This window comes from Tamandua tetradactyla, chromosome 5 (assembly GCF_023851605.1).
Source record: "Tamandua tetradactyla isolate mTamTet1 chromosome 5, mTamTet1.pri, whole genome shotgun sequence".
Classification (NCBI taxonomy): Eukaryota; Metazoa; Chordata; class Mammalia; order Pilosa; family Myrmecophagidae; genus Tamandua; species Tamandua tetradactyla.
The window spans coordinates 51,227,423-51,253,534 of NC_135331.1; the positions used below are offsets into that span (position 1 = coordinate 51,227,423).

At 39.3% G+C, this 26,112-nt stretch overlaps 1 long non-coding RNA gene across 1 annotated transcript in view; it reads right to left on the bottom strand.

Moving 5' to 3' along the window:
- LOC143684149 (uncharacterized) overlaps positions 1–25,894 on the bottom strand; it is an 83,649-nt gene extending 57,755 nt beyond the window's left edge. The window contains exon 1 of the long non-coding RNA XR_013175876.1: positions 25,575–25,894. This is a non-coding gene — a long non-coding RNA (uncharacterized LOC143684149). The remainder of the gene's footprint in view (positions 1–25,574) is intronic.
- Positions 25,895–26,112: the final 218 nt, after the last annotated feature.

The window sequence follows — 26,112 nt, forward strand, 5'->3', positions numbered from 1 at the left end:
TGCTCAGATTCTACTGTTCTTATCAAGACCTGTGCCCCTGACATTTACACCCACCCTTGCAGCCAGTCCCCAGCTGAGTTTCTGATGTCATAAGGTGACATCATCCTGGTCTCCATCTCATGTGACTCCACAGCTTCAGTCCCTGAAGGGAGGCCCTGCCCACCCAGAGTCCTCCCCTTTTCTATCCCATTGACTCTCATCCCTTTCAAGTTTGGAGAGCCGAGTTTTTTTAATGAATTTTCTAAGGCTCTGGCATGGTGATTTCTCCAGGATAACACTGTCAGGTTGGAATACAGCAGCTCTCAATGTAATGTTCTCAACCTAAGGTGGAGAGAATGGCAAGGTACACAAAAGACCAGTAGTGCTCTGATAAAGCTCTGGAGGTTACTGTGACCCACCTGAAATGCTTTAGGCTTCACCTCTCTAAAGCCCTAACCAATGCATGCTGTGATTTCTATGGTGATGGAAACAAACCTCAACCACACAGTCAGAAATCATTGGAGATGCAGAAGGAGAACACCCCCAGGTAAGCCTTATGATATAAAAAGAGAGAGCTATCAGATGTTGACAATGTGCCTTTGCCAGCTGACAGAGGTGTTGCCAGATGGTATCAGCCTTTCTTGAGTGAAGGTAACCTGTGTTGGTGCCTTAATTTGGACATTTTCATGGCCTTAGAACTGTAAACTTGCAACTTAATTCCATTTTTTAAAAGTCATTCTTTTACTGGCATTCCAGTGGCTTTAACTAATAGACTGCTACCAGAGAAGTGGGGTGATGGTGCAGTTTGTAAATACCAACACGTTTGAATGTCTTTTTAAAATGGATCAAGGGAAGATTATGGAAGAGTTGCAAGGATCTTGATGGAGAAGGCCTAGAATGCTTTGAAGAGACTGCTGGTAGAAATATGAACTCTAAGGATACTTCTGATATGGCCTTAGACTGAAATGAAGCATGTATTTTGTTTTACAGTAGTAAAGATTCTGGCAAAACTGACTACTGGTTTTTGATAGAAGGCAGATTTTCAAAGCCACAGACTTGAGTATTTAGTAGAAGAGACTTCCAAATTAAATGTGGAAAGTGTAGGCTTACAGCTTATATTGAAATGTGATAAGAAAGAAATAAGTTGAAAAATGAAAACTTGAGTACCAAAGAACAAGAAACTGATGGCCTTGAAAATTTGGGGTGTCCAGAAAGGGAGATCACAGAGAATAGGGCCCCATATGTGGATTTAACTATACATGGAACAAGTCAGCCATTTCAGAAAAAGCCAGGATTGGAGATGGAGTTATCTAGGAAGAATTTGTGGAAAATCCTATTGTCAGATGGTTATGATGCCTGCCTATTGCAAACAGACCCAACAAGTGTGTTGTGGGATCTGTATAAACGGCACCACTGCCAGTCTGGACTAAAAGGGTTAAGGGACAGATTGGAGGAAAAATAGCTTCAAAGGCAGAACATGGAAGCTAAGGTTTGATGCTAATAAACCTCAGATCAGGAGAGCAGACTCATCCATGCACTTGGAGATTGTGAGTTTGCCCCTAAAGCAGAAAGCTGGCCTCCCACCTTGTTCAGGAAGAGTTTTGCCATCTCAGGCTTTGGAGAGGTGGAGCATATTCCTTGGGGATTGGGAAGAGCCTAGCTTCCAACCCACAGTTCTGGAGGAGTTGTGCATAAGCCCCAGTGTTGAGAGAGAGCCCAGGCTCTGCCTCCATAATTGGAGAGTGTGGAGCATAGAAAAAGGTGGTCTCACCAATGTCCCATAAGGTTGCATTTGGAGAGTACCAGGCCACTGCACAAGCCCTTGGAAAGTGTGGGGCTACTGCTTTCCAAACTCTGGAGATAAATGACTTTCCTACTTGGAGATCTAATGTAGTTTTCCTACAGAGTTTCAGAACTGTTTGGGTCGGGTCACCCCTGTTTTCCTTCCAATTTCTTCCTATTAAAATGGGACTATGTATCCAATGAGTGTCCCTCCTTTATACATTGCCAGAAAGTAATTTGTTCTGAGTTTTACCAGAACAGAGCCAGAGGAGAATTGTGCCTTAGGACAGACCATGTCTATAACTTGATCTGATGACATTCTATGTTGTTTCTATGTTGTATTGTATTTATATTAATACTGAAGTGGTTTAAAGGCTTTCAGATACTGTGATGGAATGACTGCATTTTGTACTTGGAAAGAACATAATCCAGAGTATGCAATGTGTTGGCTTGAAATTGTTACCCCAGAGAAGCCATGTTCTTTAATCCTCATTCCATATTGCTGGGCAGTGTCCTTTTCTATTGTTTCTATGGAGATGTGACCCACACAATTGTAGGGGGCAACTTTTGATAAGGTGGTTTCCATGGAGATGTGTCTCCACCCATTCAAGGTGGGTTGTTTACCAGAGTTCTTTAAGAGAATACCATTCTGGAAAAAGCTTTAGTGCTCAGAGAGCCCACACACTCAGAGATCTTTGGAGATGCTAAAGGGAAAAGACCCAGGGATGTTTTATGAAATGAGGAGAGAGAGCTATCAGACATTGCCATGTGTCTTCCCAGCTGAAAGAGGTGTCTTAAAGCAAGAGACCCTAGCAGATACAGCCACATACATGCCTTCCCCATTGACAGAGGTATTCTGGATGGTATCAGCCTTTCTTGAGTAAAGGAAACCTGTTGTTAGTGCCTTAATTTGCATATTTTATGGCCTTAGAACTGCAAAATTGCAACTTAATAAATTCCCTTTCTAAAAGCTGTTCCATTACTGCTATATTGAAATCTGGTAGTTTTAGCAATCTAAAACAGAAGGACATCTGTGGATTTAATTCTTGTGAATTTACTCATTTTTATCTCTTACTATGATAACTGAATTAATCTGTCCCCAGGATGTAAAAAATAAGTTAATTATAATTACAAAGCAAAGGAAATTTACTTTGGGAGACTGAACCCACTTCCTGTTCCCAAAGGGCTTTCCATCAAGGGATTTGAGAATAACAGATAAGACTTAAAACTATTGAAAAGTGATAGAAATGTAGTTTTTAGTATGCAGTTGCTCTTCACAACTGAAACATTCACCTCATTTACCTTCATGATCTAAAGTCACCAGGCACTAAAATGAGCTGGAGTACTGTGGTAGACTGAATTATGTACCCCATTTTAGATATTTTCTTAATTCTAATGCAGGTCCCTGTGGATCTAAACCATTTTAAATAGGTCCTTTAAAGATATTATGTTTTAGTTAAGTTGTGACCAAATGAAGCAGGATGGACTTTAATCTAGGTTACTGGAGGCCTTTAAAAGAGAGGAAACTTGAAGATATAACCAAAGAGATGATGCCACAGGGAGAAGCAGTAAGCCAGTTGGGATGCAAAAAAGAAAGGATAGGACATCACCAAGTGGTGTGAGACACAGAGGTAAGCCATGAAACTTCAAGGACTGGAGCAAGCTAGGCCAGCACCAGTTGCTACAGACCCCAGGAGGAAGCGAGCTTCCTAGCCTTCAAAACCATGACATGATAAGTTCCCATTGGTTAAGCCAACTTCTAAGTAACTGGAAGAAGATTCAGAGATCTTGTGGAGATACAGGATAAACTCTTGGACAGTTAGTTTGTGAGAGTTAACCAGGGAAGCAGAAGGCTGAGAGTCACCTTCCTGAGGTTAAAACAAATTTAAAACTCTGACCTCAGGAATTTTTTTTCTAGGGAGCTAAATTTAAATGGGTTACTCTGTAGAGTAATTTATGCACCAGGGCATTGTTGGTAATAATAAACCTGTTAGCCTGGCATTAGTGGTGGGTGTGGTCAGATAAGTGATATCTGTCTCAACCTGTCATATCAGGGTGATTGTGGGATCGCCCAGAGCTGTGCCTCCCTGAAATGGAGGAGAGAAGCTTGCCACTGTGGTTGGGCAGGAATGGAATTCACTAATATCACCCATCTGGTAATTTAATGATCGCACAGTAAAATAAAATATGATAAACCTATAAAACAAAGAACAATGGGCTACTAAGGTTTATATTCTGAATGGGCAGCAGTGAAAGGAGGTTTCATCTTTGCACACTGATACCACACAAAGTGAAAAGACTGATAAAAACTACCTGTCCGAGATTACCCTCCCACCATCTAAGGAATGATTCCAAATGTTCAGTATTTGAAGGACAGGAATTTCAAAAGATAAAAATCATTAGTCAATACCTGTATTGACTATTTCAATACCTGTATTGAAAAGAAACAACAGGAAAGATGTTTGAAGGGATTCAAAAAGCTGGATGTTTAACTATTTTTTTCCTGGAAGCCATCTTCCAAATACTCAGCCAAACAACAAAACCACATTAAGCACAGAGGAATTAATATTCTATTGATGTTGGATGTGCTGGTTTGAAATGATGTATGTACCCTAGAAAAGCCATGTTTTAATCCTGACCCCATTTGTAAAGGTAGCCATTTCTTCTAATCCCTATTCAGCCTTGTATGTTTGAAGCTGTAACTAGATCATCTCCCTGGAGATGTGATGTAATCAAGAGTGGTTGTTAGGCTGGATTAGGTGACGACACATCTCCACCCGTTTGGGTGGGTCTTGATTAGTTTCTGAAGTCCTATAAAAGAGGAAACATTTTGGAGAATGAGAGATTCAGAGAGAGAGCAGAGCAGAATGACATAGCCACAAGAAGTAGAGGCCACCATCCAGTGACCTTTGGAGATGAAGAAGGAAAACATCTCCTGGGGAGGTTCATGAAACAGGAAGCCAGGAGAAGAAGCTAGCAGATGACACTGTGTTTGCCATGCGCCCTTCCATATGAGAGAGGAACCCTGAACGTGTTCACCATGTGCCTTTCCAGATGAGAGAGAAACCATGACTGTATTCACCATGTGCCTTCTCACTTGAAAGAGAAACCCTGAACTTCATTGGCCTTCTTGAACCAAGGTATCTCTCCCTAGATACCTTTGAGTGAACATTTCTGTAGTCTTGTAATTGGGACATTTTCTCAGCCTTAGAACTGTTAAGAAGCAACGTATTAAATTCCCCTTCTAAAAAAGACATTCCATTTCTGGTATATTGCATTCTGCAAGCTAGCAGACTAGAACAGTGGGTTATATAATTCTTTTGATGAAATATTATTAGATAAAATATATTATTCAACACAGCAAGTAAAACTGGACCAAAATTTGAAGAAGATGTAAATCCAAAAATATTAACCAGTATTCCAGACTGCTTATGCCCTGGGGGTGTTATTTCAGTAAGGTAGCTGAGAATCAGAGCAATGTTTTGTCAACATCAATTTGGTAGGGAGATAAATACCAAAGTTTGTTAACAAGAGCAGGGAATCTGGTAATACATCCACTGCTTTTGGTTGGGAACCTAGCACATGGCTTTCTTGGAAAAATTTTCAACCAACTATAAAATACTCCATTTTTATTTTGGATTAAGGTAGCCTTACGGCCCTGATGTACACAGGGCCCGGCAAAAGCAAACAAAAGACCTCTTTGAAGGACACTGACATCATCCTAGTTCTCATATTATTTTTACAATTTTAAAATCTAATGTTCAAATTCATTTTAATAAAAAGAGACCAAATAAACAAGGAGACATGACAATCTGAATGAGAGGCAGCAGCAACAGGCCTTAAGGCACACCAGAGACTGGACATAAAACACCTATGCTTCTTACATTCAAGAATTTAAGTGATACTAAAATTTTCAGAGTATACTAGAAATCTTAAAAAGTGAGTAACAAAAAAATAACACAAAGGAAATGCTAAAACACAATAAAACATTTGAAAAATGAACTAAATGAATAGGAAAAACACATTAGGCAAAGAGGCAGACTTTATAATCTTATAATAAGATTAGGGCTGAAAAATATCTAAAATGAAGCCTGATGAGACAAATGAAGGAACATATGGAAGAGATAGTAACATGGTAGAGGGTAGGGTGAGAAGTCATAACACATATTTATTTGAGAGTGTCAGTAGATGACTACAGATAGAATAGAACAGAAGCAATATTTGAAGAGATGGTGTCTGTCTGGCCCAAAGTTAATTAAATACATAGACTCAAGAAACCCTAGAAAACTCAGAAGGAAAAAACTCATAAGAAATTTATACCTTGACATGCTTTTTACAACTTCAAAAAAACTTAAAAGAAGCTATAAAGCAGAAATACAACTTTCAAATTAATAATAAATGAAAAACTAACATCTGTCACCAACAATGGAACACAGAAGGTAATGATATAGCTTTATAATAAAATTTAAAAATAGCCATCAACATAGATTTCTGTATAGACAATGAAGTCCTTAAAGGTGAGGTTAAGTAAAAACATTTTCAAACAAATAAAAACCAATAACAAATTTAAAAGTTTTCTAGCAGCAAATTAATTCTAAAAAAATGTAAAGAAATGCTACTTAGGCAAAATAAAAACTATCCCAGAAAGAATTTGAAACAATCAGGTAGGATTTAAAAGCAATGAAAATTGTTAATTTAATGCATAAATCCAAATGAATAGTGAATGTATAAAATAAAAATAATATTTCACAGCAATAACATCAATAAAATGTTTTAAAATTCCATAAAATAATAAATGCCATAAGGTAGATAAAGCTGAAATACTTAAAAATACATTATCTAGAAGGTGATAAAAGATTAACTTTACATTTGATAAGGCAGCAAAAATGTTGTCTTTTCTCACATAACCAATAAGAATAATAAAATAATGGAGCTCTTCAAAATTAACAGATGAGAAAATCTGACCAAAAATTATCCATCTAAAAGAGGCATTCAGGAGAAAAATTAAAAAGAACATAGAAGATGGTGTGCAAATAGAAGTCACATATAAGAAAGAAAGTGCAGCTCTAAAAGGATTTATATTAAATATAAATATCCAACTTACATAGTCAATATTATCAGGTAGATTTATAAGGAAAACCTTCTTCTTCCTTTAAATTTTTAAGAAATTCATTTGAGACAAAAAACTTCAAGGTTTATATTAGATATTCCAAAATGTTTCAATATGTCATACTGTTCCCATATGCTATGGGAACAGGTGAAACAGTAAATTTTGTGTCATTACATTAAGAGCATATAAAATGACATTAAGGAAATGTCTAGAAATTAAGAGTCCTATTATAATGATAACATAGTTTAAATTTCCAGGAAATTTTAGAAATTTAAAACTTGTAAGCATCTAATAGTTACAGTTTTTGAAATAGTAAAAGAATGACAATATGTAGAAACAAACCCAAATCAGGATTGGGGATTTTTGTGTAACTGTCTCAGCAGTGGATAGAATAAGCAGAAAAATTATCAGCAAAGCTAATAGAGTATTCTAACCATTATGAATAATAAATTTTATTTAATTTTTTCTATACAGAACACTGCAAACAACAGCAAAATACACAAAACCAAAATTAGGGACTCAAAAAGGCATTTGTTTACAATTATCAAAGGCAGCATTATTCACAATAGCCTAAATGTAGAAATAGCTTGAGTCCATCAAGATACATGGATACATACGTACATACAGTTGAACCACATTCAGTGATAAAATTGAACATAGTTCAGATATATTCATTTGGATTCATGCATTTGGATGAACCTTGAAGACATGTTGAGTGAAATAAAGGAAATACAATAAATAGACTGATATTTTAAGATTCCACTTGTATGAAACAGCAAGAATATGCAAATTCACAGAAACAGGAAATAGATTACAGGTTACCAGCAGTGAGCGTAGTGAGGATGTGGAGTTAATGTTTAATGGGTACAGAGTTTCTGTTTGGAATGATGGAAATGTTTTTGCCATAGATAGTGGTCAAGGTCATTGTCAATTAATCAATACCTCCTTATTGTATGTTTGAAAGGGGTGAAAATGGAAAATTTTATATTGCATATATGTGTTATCATACACACAAAGATAAAGATACATCTCTTATCAGACCCGTAATAAACTTGCAGAGGTGAAGGGGGAGAATGAGAAGGGTTAAGAGGCCAACACAGTCATAATGTCAAAGACTACAGCAGCTCTGACCAGGCAAGAAATAAGAAGGGGTCAGCTGTGCATGTGCTTGGAAGACGAGGCATAGGATTTGCTGGTGGGATGGAGAGGAGTTGAAGAAAAAGAGAGAAATCAAGAAGCACAGCAAATTCTTTCCTGAACACCTGTCCAGATACATGGGAAGGGAAAAAATGAGGTGAGGCAAGTTCAAGGAGGAGTCTAGTGTTTGCTTTTGGCACATTACGTGTCCATATGCAGGGTTTGTGGAAGCAGCTGTGTGAATATGGCCTGCATAGAAAAGATGTTGAGGGGTAGCTGCAGCACCTTGTAAGTAAGTTCCCCTAATAAATGCTAAAGCAGAGATTGTCCTGGGGCTTAAGGCCTTTCCTCAGAATCTCAACAAGCACCATTGTGGGCCTATGCTCAAAATTTGACCACACGGTATTAAGGAAAATGAAGTCTTCATCTCTGAAAACACAAAAGTTAGAGCACCCAGGGCTTAGGCAGGAGTGGGCCAGACAACAGATGGAGTTGAAATGGAGGTAACTGAGCCCAGAAAAAAGAAATGTCAGACTCTGAAAATGGTTTCCTTTGTAAGGAGAACATAGTTTATGGGTATGGTAGTGCTGTTCTTTTTATTTTTAATAAAGAATGGTAGATTTAGTTATTTAAACTAGCTCTGATCTAAAACTAATAATCATAGATCATCATTGTCATCCAGCATTCAGGGTAGGGTGTTATGGAAGTAAGGGGATCAATGAAATTTTGGCACAGATCTGACTCAGAGTAGGTCCAGTGGGTCCCTTAGCCCATCCTGTGGTCATTTTGCCTGTTTCAGAATGCATAGTTGGAACAGATATTCACCAACAGGAAGAATCCCCACATTGTATCCTTAACAGGTGGAGTGAGGGTTAGTTTTGTAGGAAAGGAAAGTTGAAAACCTCCAATACTATCTCTACATTGAAAATAGACTGCAAAGATGAGTACTACATCAAGGAGTTGAAAGAGTCCTTGGGATTCCCACCATATCCTCCTTCAACTCTATTTGGCCTGCACAGAGAATTGAAATATTATACAGGATGACAGTGAATTACTGTAAACTTAACCAGGTAATGATTCTAGGTTCAGCTGGTATAAAGAAGTAGTATCATTGATAGAGTAAGTCAATACCTCCTCTGGTAACTGTTAGGCAGCTACTGATCATCAATTGCTTTTTATCTTGATTCCTGTTCCTGACCAACAGAAACTTTGTTTTCAGCAGTCAAGGCCAGCAGTAAACCTTTGCCATCCTAACAGAGGGTGCCTCAAGTCTCCAGCCCTATATAATAATCTAGTCCTCAGAGACCTCAATTGACATTCCCTTCCCTGGGTCATTATACATTTTTCATTGCATTGATATGCTAAATGGATCTAATAAGCAAAAAGTAGCAATTAATCTAGACTTATTGGTGAGAAATTTATTTGCATATCAGAGAGTGGGACATAAATATAAATTATTTCAGGGGCCTTCTCCATTTGTGTAATTGTCAGGTATCCAGTGGTGTGGGGATAAATTGAGATATTCCTTCTAAGATGAAAGGACAAGGTGCTAGACCTGGCTCCTACAACTAAAAAATGGGCCACAATACCTATTTTGCATTTTTGGATTTAGAGGTTGTATATGATTCTAAATTGGCATCTAATCAATTGTGCTGTTTCTCCCATACCCAGGATTCATGGGTCCAGGAAACCAAGGATGGTAATGGTTAGGGCACCACTTATTAATGATCCACTAGAAAAATGTTTGCTTTCTGTTCCTATGACTGTATCCTCTTCTGGTCTAGAAGGTGGAGTGCTTTCACCACAAGACACAGTCATGATTTCTGCTTAACTGGAAGTTAAAACTGCACTCAGCCACTTTTTTTTCCTTGTGTTTCTGAGTCAACAGGCAAAGAAAGCAGTTACAATCCAGCTGGGTGATTGATCCTGACATCCAAGGTAAAACTGGACTTCTACTACACAATAGACATAAGGAAGAGTACATCTGGAGACAGTGGAGATCTCTTAGCATATCTCTTATTATTCTCATGTCCTAAGACTAAAATAAATGGAAAAGTATAATGATGATAAGATAGATATAAATGTGAGTAATGACCATTTGGGATCTGGGGACTACATCGTATCACATCATTCTTTGAATTTCTAAGCTTACTATAATCTCTTCATAAATAAATATGACTAATTCACCAAAGAGCTCCTGAAAATTAAATCTAATGATTGTGTCAGCCTTTTACTTGGAATCGAACTATAATTGGAAAATAACTTCTTTGGAGGAACTTTCTCTTCGGATTTTCTGTTCTCTGACATTCTTGATTGTTTTCAAATTGCTCTACTCACTCTTGCAAAGAGTCCTCACAAAAATCCTTTAAGTATTACTATTGGAACATGTCAAACAAAATGCTAGTCCCTCTTCTCCCCATTTCCTATACATTGTCTTAGAAATGTTATGCATTTCTTTACTTGCTTCAATTTTTGCCAAACTTCTCATATGCTGCATCCAAAACTATTGTGTGGATTATATTTCTAATCTTTAAAGCCTGATTTTGTGTGTAACAGACATATACACTAAAATGTACCTCAAACTGATTTAATTTTCCCCACACAATAAAAAACAATATTCCTCAAGTCTCCAATAGAAGTTAACAGATCCTCAAAAATACACCCTCTCAAGATCTCACTCACACAGAGGAGCACTGACGTCATCTCTGCATTAACACTACTGTCAATGCCGCTCTTTACATAATCTCTACAAACACATTTTTACTGATGCTCCTTTACCTACATTCTCATATTACTTGACAACTTTCTCAGAGATCCCTTCTCTGAACTTCAAGCTAAGGTTTCCCTTTCCCCTCCTCATTGGTTTATTTAAGACTCTACTATTCTTTCAGGCTACTCAGCTAATTTGTCACTGTACATTTATCAATTTATGCTTTTTTAATTTACTTTCTACTATGCTAAATTAATTTCCAAAAAAATCAAATCCTGTGGTGTTAAGATGAAGCAGTCCTTTTGACCATTACTTATGGATTATAAATCCAGAAAAATTCCATATTCTCAATAAACTGACCTTCCTTCTGCTGTGAGATTAAACAATTGCTTTCAGGTTAATGTTAATTTACCAAATTGAGGATGTCTATTCCTCCTGGTGAAAATTCTTTCTAATCCTCCAACTTAACAACTAAAGGACAATTAGCCCAATTAAAAATGGTCAAAAGACTTGAACATGCATGTCTCTACAGAATACATACAAATCACCAGAAAGTACCTGAAGATGCTGGGCACAAACAGCCATCAGGATAATGTCAATGAAATCCACAATGAGATACCATTTCTTAAACATTACAGTGTTTCTATTAAAAAAAAAAGTAAAATAACAAGGATTGGAGAAGATGCAGAGAAACAAGAACTCTCATACATTGCTGATGGCAATGTAAAGTGGGGCAGCTGCTTAAGAAGAAAAGTTTGGTGGTTCTCAGGAAGCTAAGTTTGGTACTACTATATTATCCAGTCTTCCCACAAATAGGTAAATACTCAAAAGAATCAAAAACTGCACTCAGACAGACATTTGCACAATGTTCATAGGGCATTATTCATAATTGCCAAAAAATGAAAGCAACCCAAGTATCCATCAAGAGATGAATGGATAAAGGAGGTATATACATACAACGGATAATTATTCAGCCATACAAAGAAATGCACTCCTGATGCATGTGATGACATAGATGATACCTGAAAAGAAACCATGTTTAGAAAAATACTCCATATACAAAAGAACAAATATTGTATAATTTCATTGTTTTGAAACAATTAGAATGTGCAAACTCAGAATTGGAATCTAGAATATAGATTAACAGGTATAATGTTAAGGTTCATGTGTCAAATTGGCCACATGGTGGTGCCCAGATGTCTGGTTGGGCAACAGCTGCCCTGTCTGTTGCTATGAGGACATTTCATGGACTTTAATCATGATCACATTGGCTGCATCAAGGGCTGATTTCATTTGTAATCAGTAAGGGTAGAGTCTTCTGCAGTGAGTGATGTTTAATCTAAACACCAGAAGGCTTTTAAGGAAGATTCAGAAGAGACAGTCACTCTTCTGCTTCAGCCAGCCAGCCTCTCCCATGGAGTTTATCCAAACCCTTTATTGAAGTCATCAGCATCACAGCTTGCCCTGCAGATTTTGGACTCTTCCATTTCCACAGTTGTCCAGCCAGCCTCTCCTATGAGTTTATCGAGGACCTCTCCTTAGCATTTACTGAGGCCTGTGGCTTGCTCTACAGACCTTGTACTCTACATTCCCATGGTTACATGAGATGATTTTAAAAATGTGATAGCTACAGAGATCTCCTGCTGATTCTGTTTCTCTAGTGAACCCTAGCTAATACAGCCTGGTACCAGGAGAGGTTCTTAAGAAACAGAATCTTAAAAGTGAGTTTTTATGATTGGTTTTCTACTCTGATTGGACTCAAAAACACTAAGAACTCTGTTTCCCATAATCAGAATGACACTGCCAATGCATGGGGTGAGTTGGATTCTTCTAATGCCAGGCTCTGGGGGACAATATTTTTGACACTTTATGGAGTTTAGTGGAAACAGGAGGTATAGAGATGTTGGGTGTTTGTTGTTAGATATGCTGTCTACATTGATGAGGGAAAGGGATGAGATGAAGACTTCAAATGAGAAGCGTATGTACTGTAAGACAGATGTAAACATTTCTATGAGTGCCCTGAATGAAAAAATATATATATATTTTTTACATGGGCAGGCACCTGGAATCGAACCCATGTCCTCTGGCATGGCAGGCAAGCATTCTTGCCTGCTGAGCCACCGTGGCCCACCCCATGAAGGAAAATCTTATTTCCTATAGCTACAGACTTGAGATCTCTGAAAATCTGACTCAGAATCTCATAGAGTATCAACTTTACAACATAAACTGAAATCTCAAACTTGCATGCAACTAGGTGAATGAACTTTAAGGGCTGGATGTTGAATGAAATGCCAGGAACAAAAACACAAATATCATCATGCTCCATTCATATGGACTAACTACAACATAAAAATTCAGTGAACTAAAGTCTAGAGCATGGGTTATCAGGTTGGGGCTTATTGTAAAGGGTCCTAGATTATAAGCTCTTACATTAGTCACATACATTCATGGGGTGTAACTGTTAATTTTAAATTCTGAAATACTGAGCTGTTTATATATAATATATTCTTTCCCAGAAACTTCAGGTATTTATATGACACCTGAGACTCATAGTTAAGGCTCTGAAGCTATGAAAGTGAGCAGTAAACCATACAGAAACTGTTTAAAAAGTTGAAAAAGTAATCAGACATCAAGTAGAGATATGAATGAAGCTGATCTGGATAAGACTAAGGTATACTAATAAGATTGGGTAAAGGATGATATCATCCATATTTTAAAACTTCAACTTCTGGGTGAAACTAAAGGGAGAGATATTTATTTGGTGCAAAATTTATATTTTGGGTAGTGCATGTCCTAACTTAATTTGTATGGTCAGTTTAGTTGAACACCATAAGTACATGCAATCTTGAATAGTGCATGAGATTTTGTTGGTTTGTCCAGGCTACTTTGATGCCCTGATTAATCTAAGACTAATTTGGGTAGTGAATAAAGAAGTATTTGCAAAGTCTCCTTGGGGTTATGGGGAGAAAGGAGGAAATATCCAACTTCTCCATTTGGAGAACTTCTGATACTCTTGCAAGCAGTGGGGACAACCAAATCAATAGACTGCATCCTCAATCTTGGGGGTGAGCTGAATGAAATTTCTTCCTGCAAAAGATAGGCTAAGCCTACTTAAAATTAGACCTAAGAGTTGCCCCCAGAGAACCTCTTGTTGCTCAGATGTGGCCTCTGTCTCTAAGCCAACTCAGCAGGTGAACTCACTGCCCTCCCTTCCATGTGGGATATGAATCTCAGGCATTTAAATCCCCCGGGCAATATAAAACAGAAAGCCTGGGTTAAGCCCGGCATCAAGAAATTGAGAAAGACTTCCTGACCAAAAGGGGAAAAACAGAAACGAGACACAAACTTTTAGTAGCTGAGTACTTTCAAACATTTGAGAGGTTATCCTGGAGGATATTTGTGGGTGTTACATAGATATCCCTCTTCTTAGTTTATGCTGTGATGGAGTGATTAGAGGGAAGTACCTAAAACTGTTGAATTCTGTTCCATTAGCCTACATACTGCAAGACAATTGTATAAAGGTATAACATTTACAGTACAACTTTGTGACTGTGAAAACTGTGTGCCAGGTGCTCCTTATTTCTAGGATATGGGCAAAGGACTAAAAAATATGGATAAAGAATAAATAAATAATAAGGAGGGCAAAGGGCAAGATAATTTGGTATATGGAAACATTAGTGGTCAATGAGAGGAAGGGTTAAGGTTTATAGTATATATGAGTTTTTTTCTTTTTCGTTCTGGAGTGATGCAAATGTTCTAAAAAAAAGGATCATGATTATGAATTCACAACTATGTGATGATTATTGTGAACCACTGACTGTACACCATGCATGTATAATATATGTGTGTGAAGATTTTTCAATTAAAAAAAAAGTTTACCACAGGGGAAACCCCTGATACTGTTTCAAACATTAGGGACACCTAAAGCAATAGGCCAAGACCTTGGTCTTGAGGCTTGTTCCTGTGATGCTTATGTAGGTAGCAGAGAGGCTTAGCTTATCTCTAGGAATGCCTGACAGTTACTTCAGGAGGACCTCTTTTGTTGCTCAAATGTGGGCTCGCTCTAAGCCCAACACTGCAAGTGAAGTCACTGCCCTCCTGACTCTCTGGGACATGACCTCAGGGGTGAAGTCTACCTGCCAGTGTGGAAGTGACTCCCAGGGATGAGCCCTGGCCCTGTGGGGATGAACAATGTCTATCCTGGCTGAAACAGGGAAAAGAAGTATATCAAGTAAGGTATCAGTGGCTGAGAGAGTTCAAATAGAATTAAGAAAGCACTCAGAAGGACATTCTTAGGCAAGTTTCTGTTAGACACTGCTACCTAAAATAACTTGTTAAACCCCAACCAAAATCATTCCTACCAATCCTAAAGAACACTCAGGGCTTTATATAAGATTCTACAAAGGTTCCATGCCCTAGGGTAACTTTCCAGAAATCTAAAAGGTCCAAATGGGTCCCTGGACCAGTTAAGCCCTGAAATGCAGAGGGGGGCCAGCCTCCCCAGGACATCAACTAGTTCATCCCCCATCCCATATTATCAACAGCCCCTCCCAACATGAAACATTTAGAATGGGAATAGCCCAAATTCCCTTAAATAGTGGTAGAAAGATCAAAGGTGATGGTGGAGTTATACAGAGAAGGTAGGATTTGACAAACAAGTACAATTGCTGAATCATTATATTGCTATTTCTTTTAGTCTGCAATATCTTAGAACAGCTAGAAGGAAAAAACCTAAAATTGTGAAGCTGAAATCCATACCAAACTCTGAAATCTGTTCTACAACTAATTGCCTTGATGTACTTTGAAATTTATTGCTCTTTTGTATATATGTTCTCACACAAAAAAAGGAAGAGTATAACAGGGAAGGTAGGATTTAACAAATAAGTATGACTGCTGAATCATTATATTGATATTTCCTGTGACTTGAAATCACTTGAAGAAAAAATGAAAAATCATAGAACTGTAACCCATACCAAACTTTAAAGTCTGTTCTATAACTACTAGTTAAAATGTACTTGGAAATGTATTGCTTTTTTGTACATATGCTATATTTCACAATAAAAAATGTGAAAAAGAAGAAAGCAGGAGTAATTATACTAATATCAGACAAAATAGACTTTAAATGTACATGTTTCATAAGAGACAAGCAAGGACAATACATATTAATAAAAGGGACAATTCACCAGGAAGAATTACCAATCACTAATGTTTATGTCCTTAATCAAGTGTCTCCTAAGAACGTGAGGCCAACACTGGCAAAACAAGTGAGCAATAGACATTTCAACAATAATAGTGGAAGACTTCAATACACCACTTTCCTCTATAGATAGAACACTTAGAGGATCAACAAGGAAACAGAAAACCTAAACAATGTGATAAATGAATTAATCCTAACAGACATATAAAGGTTGTTACACCCCAAATACCAGTCTGTACATCCTTCTCTACTGCTCTTGGAACCTTCTATAGAACAGATCATATGCTTTGACACAAAACAGGTCTTAATAAATTATAAAAGACTGACATTATTTAAAGTACCTACTCTGACTATGATGGAATGAAGCTGGAAATCAATAACCAGCAATGAACCAGAACTTTCACAAATATTTGGAGATTAAATAATGCTCTTAATAATCAATAGGTCAAAGAAGAAATTGCAAGACAAACTGGTAACAATTGTGGGAAAGATGAACCTGAGTATGTAAGATATCAGGACTCATGGGATGCATCAGAGGCAGTGCTGAGAGGGAAATTCATTGCTCTGGAATGTCTATTTTTAAAAATAAGAAAGAAAAAATGGAGGACTCAACTGTTCACGTGGAAGAACTAGAGACAGAACAACAAGCTAAACTGTAGGCAAATAGAAGAAAGAAAAAACCTAAGCAGAAATGAATCAATTGGAGAACACATGTAAAAAAAAAAATTGAAAGGATCAATAAAGCTAAAAGTCAGTTCTTTGAGAAAATCATAAAACTGATGCACCCCTAGCTAAGCTGACAATGAAAAGAGAGAGAGGATGCAAATAAAAAAATTAAACAAGAGGCAGATCATTACCACATTCTCTGAAGAAATAAAATAGTTTTTAAGAGGAAACTATGAACTATATGCCAAGAAATGAGATGACTTACGTGAGATGGGCAAATTCTAGTAATACATGATCAACCTACACTGACTTGAGAGGAAACAGCAGGTTTCAACAAGCCAATCATAAGAGATTCAATCTGTCATCAAAACTCTTCCCACAGGGCAGTGTGATGATGGCTAATGGCAGAATTCTTGCCTGCCATGCCAGAGAGCTGGGATTGATTACCAATGCCTGCCCATGCAAAACAAAAAACAAAACAAAAAACAAAAAAAAACTTCAACAAAGAAAATACCACAGCCAGATGGCTTCACAGGGAAATTTTAACAAACATTCCAAATTTTTTTCAAACATTCCAAACATTCCAAATTTTTATTCAATAATTGAAGAAATCCAATGATTTATTATTATTAAATAAACTTGATAATTAAATAAACTTTTATTCAAACATACCAAATTTTTATCAAAAATTCCAAAAAGAATTAACACCAATCCTGCTCAAACTATTCCCAAATAATTAAGGAAAAAACGAACACTTCATAAGTCATTTTACAAAGCTAAAATCACTCTAATACCAAAACCAGGTAACAACCCTACCAGAAAGGAAAACTACAGATGAATTTCCCTAATGAATATAGATGTAAGAAGTCTCAACAAAATATTACAAATCAAATCCAATGACATATTAAAAGAATTAGACAACACTATGAAGTGGGCTTCATACGAGGCATGCAAGGGTGGTCCATTCAACAGAAGAGAATCAATCCATTTAATACAACACATTAACAAATTAAAATGTAAAAATCACATGATCATCTCAATTGATGCTGAGAAAGCATTAATCAAAATTCAGCATCCTTTTCTGACAAAAACTTCAAAACACCAAACAATATGAATTGAAGTAAACTGCCTTAGTGTGATAAAGGGCATATGTGAAAAACCGACAGCCAGCACCATACTTAAAGGTAAGAGACTGAAATCTTAACCCCTATGACCAGGAATGAGAAAATTCCCATTGTAACCATTGCTCAACATTGTGCTAGAACTTTTAGCTAGAGCAATCAGGCAAGAAAAGGAAATAAATGTTTCCATTTCCAAATCAGAGAGGAAGTAAAACTTACATTATTTGTAGAAAACATGGTCTTATACTTGGAAAATCCTGAGAAACATATGGCAAAGCTAGATGAGATGACAAATTCAGCAAAGTGGCAGGACACAAGATTGGAATGCAAAAATAAGTAAGGTTTCTGTACACTAATTAAAGAGACAAGAAGTTCCATTCAAAATAGCAACTAACAGAATTAAGTGTCTAGGAACAAATGTGTTCAGGGATTTAAAGGACTTGCACACAGAAAAATATAAAACATTGCTCAAAGAAATCAAAGATCTAAATAGGTGAAAATATATCTCCCCTGATCATGGATGGGAAGGTAACATGTCATTAAATAGAAAAACTGACAAACTAAAGATTGTGTAACAATCTTCACAAACTGATCTACATAGTCAATGCAATATCAACCAATGTTCCAAAAGCCCACTTTGAGGACTTGATAAAGCTAGTCATTAAATTAAGAAATCAATGGGCCAAGCCCTTGATCTTGAAACCTGCTCTTATGAAGTTTAAGTATGTGGCAGTGAAGCTTAGCCTACCTATAGATATGCCTAAGAGATACTTCAGAAGGACCTCTTTTGTTACATGGCCTCTCTTTCTAAGCCCAACTCTGAGAGTCAAATCATTGCCCTCCCCACTGTATGTGGGACATGACATCCAGGGGTAAGATTATCCCTGGCAGCATGAGATATGACTCCCAGGGATGAGTCTGGCCCTGGCATCACAGGATCAACAATGCCATTCTAATGACCAAAAGTCATTAGAAGTGTTACAAATATGGTGTCAGTGGTTGAGAGAGTTTAAATAGAGTCAGGAGGCTACTCTGGAAGTCACTCTCATGCAAGCTTCAGGTAGACACTGCTACCTACCATAGCTAGCCAAACCCCAACCCAAACCATTCCCACCAATCCTAAATTGCACTTAGAGTTTATATAAGATTCTACAAAGGTTCTATGTGTTCAGATAACTTTCTAGAAACATACAACCCCCAGATGGGTTCTAGAGATCAGATAAGTCTTGAAATGCAGAGGGGCCAGCCTCTCCAGAACATCAACTAGTTCTATCTCCTACCCCATATTATCAACATCCCCTTTCAACATGAAATTTTAGAATGGCCATATCCTAGATATTCCTAAATAATGGGAGAAAGATCAAAGTTGAAGGTGGAGGACAGTGAAGATAGGGTTCAAGAAATGAGCATGACTGCTGAAATATTATATTGATATTTCTTTTAGTCTCCAATATCATAGAGCAACTAGAAGTAGAAACCTAAAGTTGTGGAATTGTAATCCATACCAAACACTGAATTTGTTCTACAACTAATTGCTGCAATGTGCCCTGAATTGTATTGCTTTTTTGTATACATGTTATTTTTCACACACACACATAAACCTTCTAGTCTCCAGTGTGTTGAGCAGCGAGAAGAAAAAATCTGAAATAGTGTATTGATAACACATAATAAACTCTGAAATCTGTTCTGTAACTAAGTGTACTTTCAAAGTAATTGCTTTTTCTCTCTTTTATTTGTATATATGTTATTTCTCTCTTTTCTTTGTATATATGTTATATTTAACAATAAAAGAATGTTAAGAATTTATTTGGTAGGGAAAGTTATCTCAAAAAAGCCAAAAAATATCCTAATGATGAATAGCAACTAGGGAAGAATTAAACTTTCTTACTTTAAATCTTATTATAAATCCACAATGATACTGGCACAAAGATAGACACATTGATGAATGGAATCAAATTGAGAATGCAGAAATATACCACCAAATCTATGGTGATTTATATTCAACAAAGGCCTAAATCCACTGAACTGCGACAGAAAAGTCTTTTCAATAATTGTGTATGGAAGACCTGGATATCAATAGCGAAAAGAATAAAGCAGGACCCCTACCTTGTACCCTACTCAAAAACTAACTCAAAGTGGGTGAAGCATGTAAATATAAAAACCAGTAACATGAAATTCCTCAAAGCAAATATGGGGAAACATCTTCAAGGTCTAGTAATAGGAGATCACTTTTTAAAATTTACACCAAAAGCACAAGCAATCAAAGAAAAAATAGATAAATGGGAACCCTTCAAAATCAAATGGCTCTGTGCCTGAAAGGACTTCTGTCAGAAAGGTGAAAAGGCAGCCAACACAATGGGAGAAAATACTTGGAAACCACATATCAGATAAGGGTACATATGATATCCAGTATATATATAAAGAAGTCATACTACTCAAAAACAAAAAAACCAACCCAATTATAAAATGAGCAAAAATATGAATGGACATTTTCCAAAGAGCAAATGGCCAAAAAAACACATGAAGAGATGTTTATCTTCATTATGTATAAGGGAAATTCAGATCAAGACTAAAATGAGATATCACCTCATACCTGTAAGAATGGCTGCTAATAAACAAACAGGAAACTACAAATGTTGGAGAGTATGTGGAGAAATTGAACACTTATGCACAGCTGGTGGGAATGGATAATGGGGCACAGCCACTGTAGAACACCAACCATCAAGCTGTTCTGTGACTTGGCAATACCACCACTTGTCATATACCCAGAAAAGCTGAAAAGCAGTGACATGAACAAACATCTGCACACTTATATCCACAGCACCATTATTTACAATTGCCAAAAGATAGAAACAATGCAAGTGGCCATCAACAGATGAGTGGACAAACAAAAAGTGCTATTATACATATTCTGGAATATTACACAGCATTTAAGATGAAATGATGTCCTGAAGCATAACATGGATGACCTTAGATATTGCATAATTTTGCTAATATAACCCTGGTAAAGACAAGCTCAGAGTCTTACACTGTAAAATATAGGGAACTTAGTGTTTCACAGAATCCAGATATGGATGAAGTTACCTAATGAGGTTGAAGTTGATTATGAGAATGGATAGAAGTGATAGTAGCTCATTGGTGGGTTTGTAAGTAATATTGTCATATTGAAGGTGAAAGTTTGAAAGAGCCATATAACTCGATGATTAACACAACAAATATAAATAAGTATTTGCTTGAACTACTTCAAAGGTAGGAATCTTGCACAAAGAGTAAATAATACACAGGTATGGGGGAACACTGTTACCTGCTCTTTTGGTCTGTTAATGATGCTGGAATAAATAACCAGGAATGAAACAGCTTTTGAAAAGGGAATTTATTAAGTTACAAATTTATTATTCTAAAGCCATAAAAATGTCCAAACAAAAAGGCATCCAGAGAAAGATACCTTGACTCAAGAAAGGCCAATGCCTGGGAACATACATGGGTGGTAAAAGCAGGTCCTTGTTCCGGGTTCCATTGCTTCCATATTCTGATGCCAGTGCTTTCTTCTGTGAGTGATTATGGGCCTTCACTTATCTCCTCCAGGACAAAACACTGGATTCTGACTTACTTAGCATCTAATGGGAAGGCACAAGGCAATGTCTACCGGGCTCTGCATCACCAAATGTCCATATCTAGGACTGTTTTCTCTGTCAGCACCCCAAACATCTCCAAATATCTATATCTCTGCTGGCTCTGAATCAACTGCTTCTCCAAGGGCTTCTGCATTTCCAAACACCTATATGTATGTCCACATCTAGGTTTCTCCAAATGCTTCCCATTTTAAAGGACTCCAGTAAACTAATCAAGAGCCATCTTAAATGGGAAGACAGATTTCCATCTAATCGAAAGTTCACACCCACAATTGGGTGTCTCACATCTCCATGGAAACAATCCAATCAAAGTTTCCACTCCACAATATTGAATCAGGACTAACAGAAACATGGCTGCCCTCTTAGGACTGAATCAGGAAAAGGGGCATGGCTTTTCTAGGGGTACATAACAGCCTTAAACTGGCACACATGCTATGGGCTATATGTAACAGGAAGACCAGTACCACAGCAACGCTAGGGTTAAATAACTAGGGGGGAAGGATAAGAGTTAAGGGAAGTTTGAGAATTTCTCTTTGTTGAGTGTGTTATGTTTCTCTTTGGAGCAATGAAAAATGTCAAAATTGAGAGTGATGGTGATTGTACAATAAGTGAAGATGCTGTGAGACACGGACTGTCCAATTTGGACATTATCCATGATGACCAGTGGATGGAGGTGGCTGAAGTGTACAGTGACTGAGAAGCAGAAAGGCAAACTGCTGTGTACATATATGATGACATACCGTGTGGCTATAGAAAGTAATGAAGTCATGAGTCATGAAATGATAGTGAATGAACCTTGAGCAAATTATGATATGCAAAATAAACCAGAAGCAAATGCACAAATACTGTATGGTCTCTTTTAGAGAATACTTTCAAGAAAATTGGGGCCAGGACTGTAATTTTCTTATAGTAGTCACATTTATTCCTGAGTTTTCAGTGTTATTTATAGATTCTAAGATGCTGTGCTATGTGTGGATAACCTGGTAATTCCCAGGAACTTTGGGCACCTGGGTGGCACCTAAGATACAAATTTGGAGTTCTCCTAGATGTTCTTCTAAAACACTGGGTCTGCTCCTCCATGCCCTGCTTGAGCACAAGCACCTTGACAAGGCCAGGATCACTATTTTGCTCTGAACTGATGCTATCTACTTCATGACAGTATCAGTAAGCAGGGCCCCTGCCTCTTCCCGACATCTCTGGCTCTCCTTTAGCACTCCAACCCACCTTCCTCTCAGCCCCTGGGGTAAGGCCACTACAATGAGCCTATCTTGATGCAGACCTTCGGAGCCATGCATTTTCAGTACCTTCTTCGCAGAGCCCTACTACCTCCCTGAATTAAGAAGGGAAAGAAGAAAAAAAGGGGCTATTTCACATTCAGTTTAAGTTTTTATAAATTATCTTGCACACATTTTCAAATTCCATGCCAAAAACAAAATTCCATTGGTTCTCTTAAAAGTTGCAACATGAAGGCCACGGTGGCTCAGCAGGCAAGAATGCTTGCCTGCCATGCCAGAGGACCTGGGTTCGATTCCCGGTACCTGCCTATGTTAAAAAAAAAAAAAAAAAAGTTGCAACATGAAAGCAAAGTTCCTATTTTCTCATCATCTAAGGAAACAATGCAAAGAGCAGAGGGAGGAGGAGTAACTCCCATCCATTCCTCCTGTCTCCACCCTCACACCTCCCCTTGGAAGTCCGTGTAAGTATTACTTAGTCCCTCACACCTCCACAATGAGCATCCTTCACATTCTCACAAGTAATGGCTTTTTGTTTATTGTCAGCTGCAAAATTATAGTCAAAGTTGAAACCCAAGTCAACATATAAAAAACAAACTAAAACTGAAAGGAAATTTGTTTTTCCTATATAATGACGTCACAGAGACTTTTCAAAGATTTTACCTATACTAGCTTATCACAGTACAGAAAGGACCTTTGGTAAGGGAGACACACCTTGGGGAGTTGCTAAAATTGCATCTCTCTCTTTGATATCAAACTGTATGTGTGATGTTTTGTTTGTTTATCATCTGTGTCCTCAGCATAACTAAAAATTCCAAGAGGACAAAAACTTGTCTATTCTGTTTACTGGTGTATGTCTGGAACACACACTGTGCATAGCAACAACAAAGTACCTCAAAATTATTTTTGAACAAAATAATTACCATTTTTGGGATTCTTTGCACAGCATCTTTATTTCACCTGTGAAAACAGGAGAAAATAAATTGACACTATTCCAGAAACAATTTAAAAACAGCAAAGAGTTTGATAAAAAAAAAATTTACTCTGTACAAATCAAACGTGCTATCCTTAACTTTTCTTTGGAAAGACAGCTTTGTTTCTGCCACTCACACTGCAGAATGTGTGACTACTGAGAAGCACTTGGTCTGCCTGAGTTTAAATACACCAAACCATTCAACCAAAAATTTTTCATTTTCCATCTCAAGCATTAAAGTACGTAAGTTTGCTAATTGAGACACACTAAAGTTCTGAAATCAGTATAATATGTACATTTTCTTGTCTTAATTTTGGAACAGAAGTGAACCAGGGTACCAATTTTAGCTTTTGCATAAGAAACGACCAAAAAACCTATTTCATTGCAAACTCCCTATTTTATTATTTATCTCGCGTGCCCAGTTCTAGTCCTGCTCACAGCGCTTTTTTTTCTTTTTTTTTGCGGATTTTGCTGGGACACAGCACTGCCAGGATTGCAGTCGCCGCAGCTGCCACTGTCCTTGTGGCTAAGCCGTCCACTGTGCAGCCCGCGGGGGTCCCGCGCCTTATGCTGCACCATTTCTGCCATAGGAGCGCGTGCGGCCGCTCCCCCCCGCAGGCTGTGGCACAGGTTCCGCTGGCCTCAGCCATCCCCAGGCAGCCTGCGCGAGCGGGTCGGCTCTGGCCTGCAGCAGGGGGCGGAGCGCGCGGCCGGCGGCTTCTCGCAGGCGGTGGACTCCGGGCGAGAAGGAGGGCTCGCGCTGTGTGTGGCCGCGCGGCCGGGTCAGGGAGGGCGGCAGGCCTTGGTGCTGCCACGTGGTGCCGAGGACAGCGTTGAGAACCCGCAGGACCGCGCCTATGCGGCAGCAGTGCAGTGTGGGGGAGAACCAGGACCGGGCTGCCGTGGAGTTGGAGGCGCCGCCGGCACCGCGAGGTGCAGGGGAAACAGTCCATTTTAGGGCAGTTGGTGGAGACGGCGAGAACACGGAAGGAGCCGGCTGTGAAGGCAGATCGCGCCCAGCCGCAGGGGCTGCGCCTGCAACTCCTAAACCCGAACCCAGCGGGCCTCACCGGGGTGGCCGGGCGGGTCTCTCAGCGGAGCCCCGCAGCCAGGAGTGAGAACGCCAAGGGGAGCGTGGGGCCCGAGTGGGGCCATCCCAGGCTAACTCTACTTCAGCTCCGCCCGGGCGGGGTCCCGACAGCAGGTACCAGGCTCGAGACAGCAGGGCCGGCGTGGCCACACCCGCCTCCGGGGTCTGCTTCCCCCAGTCCAGGCGGGTCCTCCTCTTGGAGTCCACGGCTCCCGCCACGGGGGCGGAGGGGGACAGGCTTCTTGGCCCGGGCCGCGTGGTCCCTGCCGCCCAGCACGGGGAGTCTGACCTGCTCGGTGTCCAGCCTGGGCCGGATACGCCCCCCCCCCCTTACACAACCTGATGCCCCTGGCTTTCGCCGAGAACCTCATGTTGGTGCCATGCCCGGTGAGGACACCCATTCCATAGAGCGCCGCAGTCCCGACACGCCCAGCACCCACCATCCACCGCCAGGAAAGCTGGGGTTACCGGCGCGCGCCACCGAGCCTGGGGTCCGGTGGGTTGCAGCCGGGGCTCGCGTTGCAGGGCGCGCTGCACAGGGGCGGAGAGAAAAGGGACGGGAGTGGGGTGCCGCTTTCACAACCGCCGCCCGCGGCCGCACGGGGAACTGAGTTTAAATCCCAGAGGCAGCGAAGGCGATTACACCGCTGTTCTCGGCGTGTGCGGCGCAGCTCGGCGGCTCCGGGTGCAGCTCCCGTGCCCCGTGTGCCCAGCCAGGGCTCCAGTCCCGGGCCCTCTTGCAGCGTCTTCAAGGCTGGCAGCCAGCCGGACCAAGACCCGAGGATTCAGGCTGGGCGGAGGCGGTGCAGCAGGCCCCACATCAGGTCTGCTGCGGAACAGCTGCCGCGCAACCGGCGCGGGTGGGAAACGCGGCGCTTGAGCGGCGATAAGAAAGTGGACAGGTTTGTTCACTGTGACATTTTGGGGGGCAAGGGGGACACTTACTGGCTTGCAGGCTCACCTCTCTCCAGTCAGAGAGGCAGGGCTGGGGGTTCGCGAACGCTGCGAGGAAGCTCCTGGCTGGCTCACTAAGACAGAAACTGCCAGACTTCCCTTGTCACCAAAGTCCCTTTCCAGTGTCCATATCTCAGTTGAGAAGGAATTCAAGAATGAGATAAGCAAGTGCAACCCAGTCAGAAAGAATTACTGACAGAAAAGAAAGTGCACTATTAAGAATCCCGAGGGGGCACGTCCCAGGCATGGAAGTGCGCACGTGGTTTAGCCCAAAGGTTTTCAACGGTTTTTTAAAGAGATAGAGATGGAGTTTGAAATGCTGTTAGATTGTGATTGGTTAGTGAGCATTCAAATTAAGGTGTGCAAGTGGGCAACTGTGATTGGCTGTGTATATATTCTTGTGATTGGTTGTCTATACATTCTTGTGATTGGTTAGTGAACATGCAAATTAAGTATTGTAAATAAACTATTGCAATAGGCTGTCTAGACATTTTAATTAAGGATTGTAAATGGGTAATTGTGATTGGCC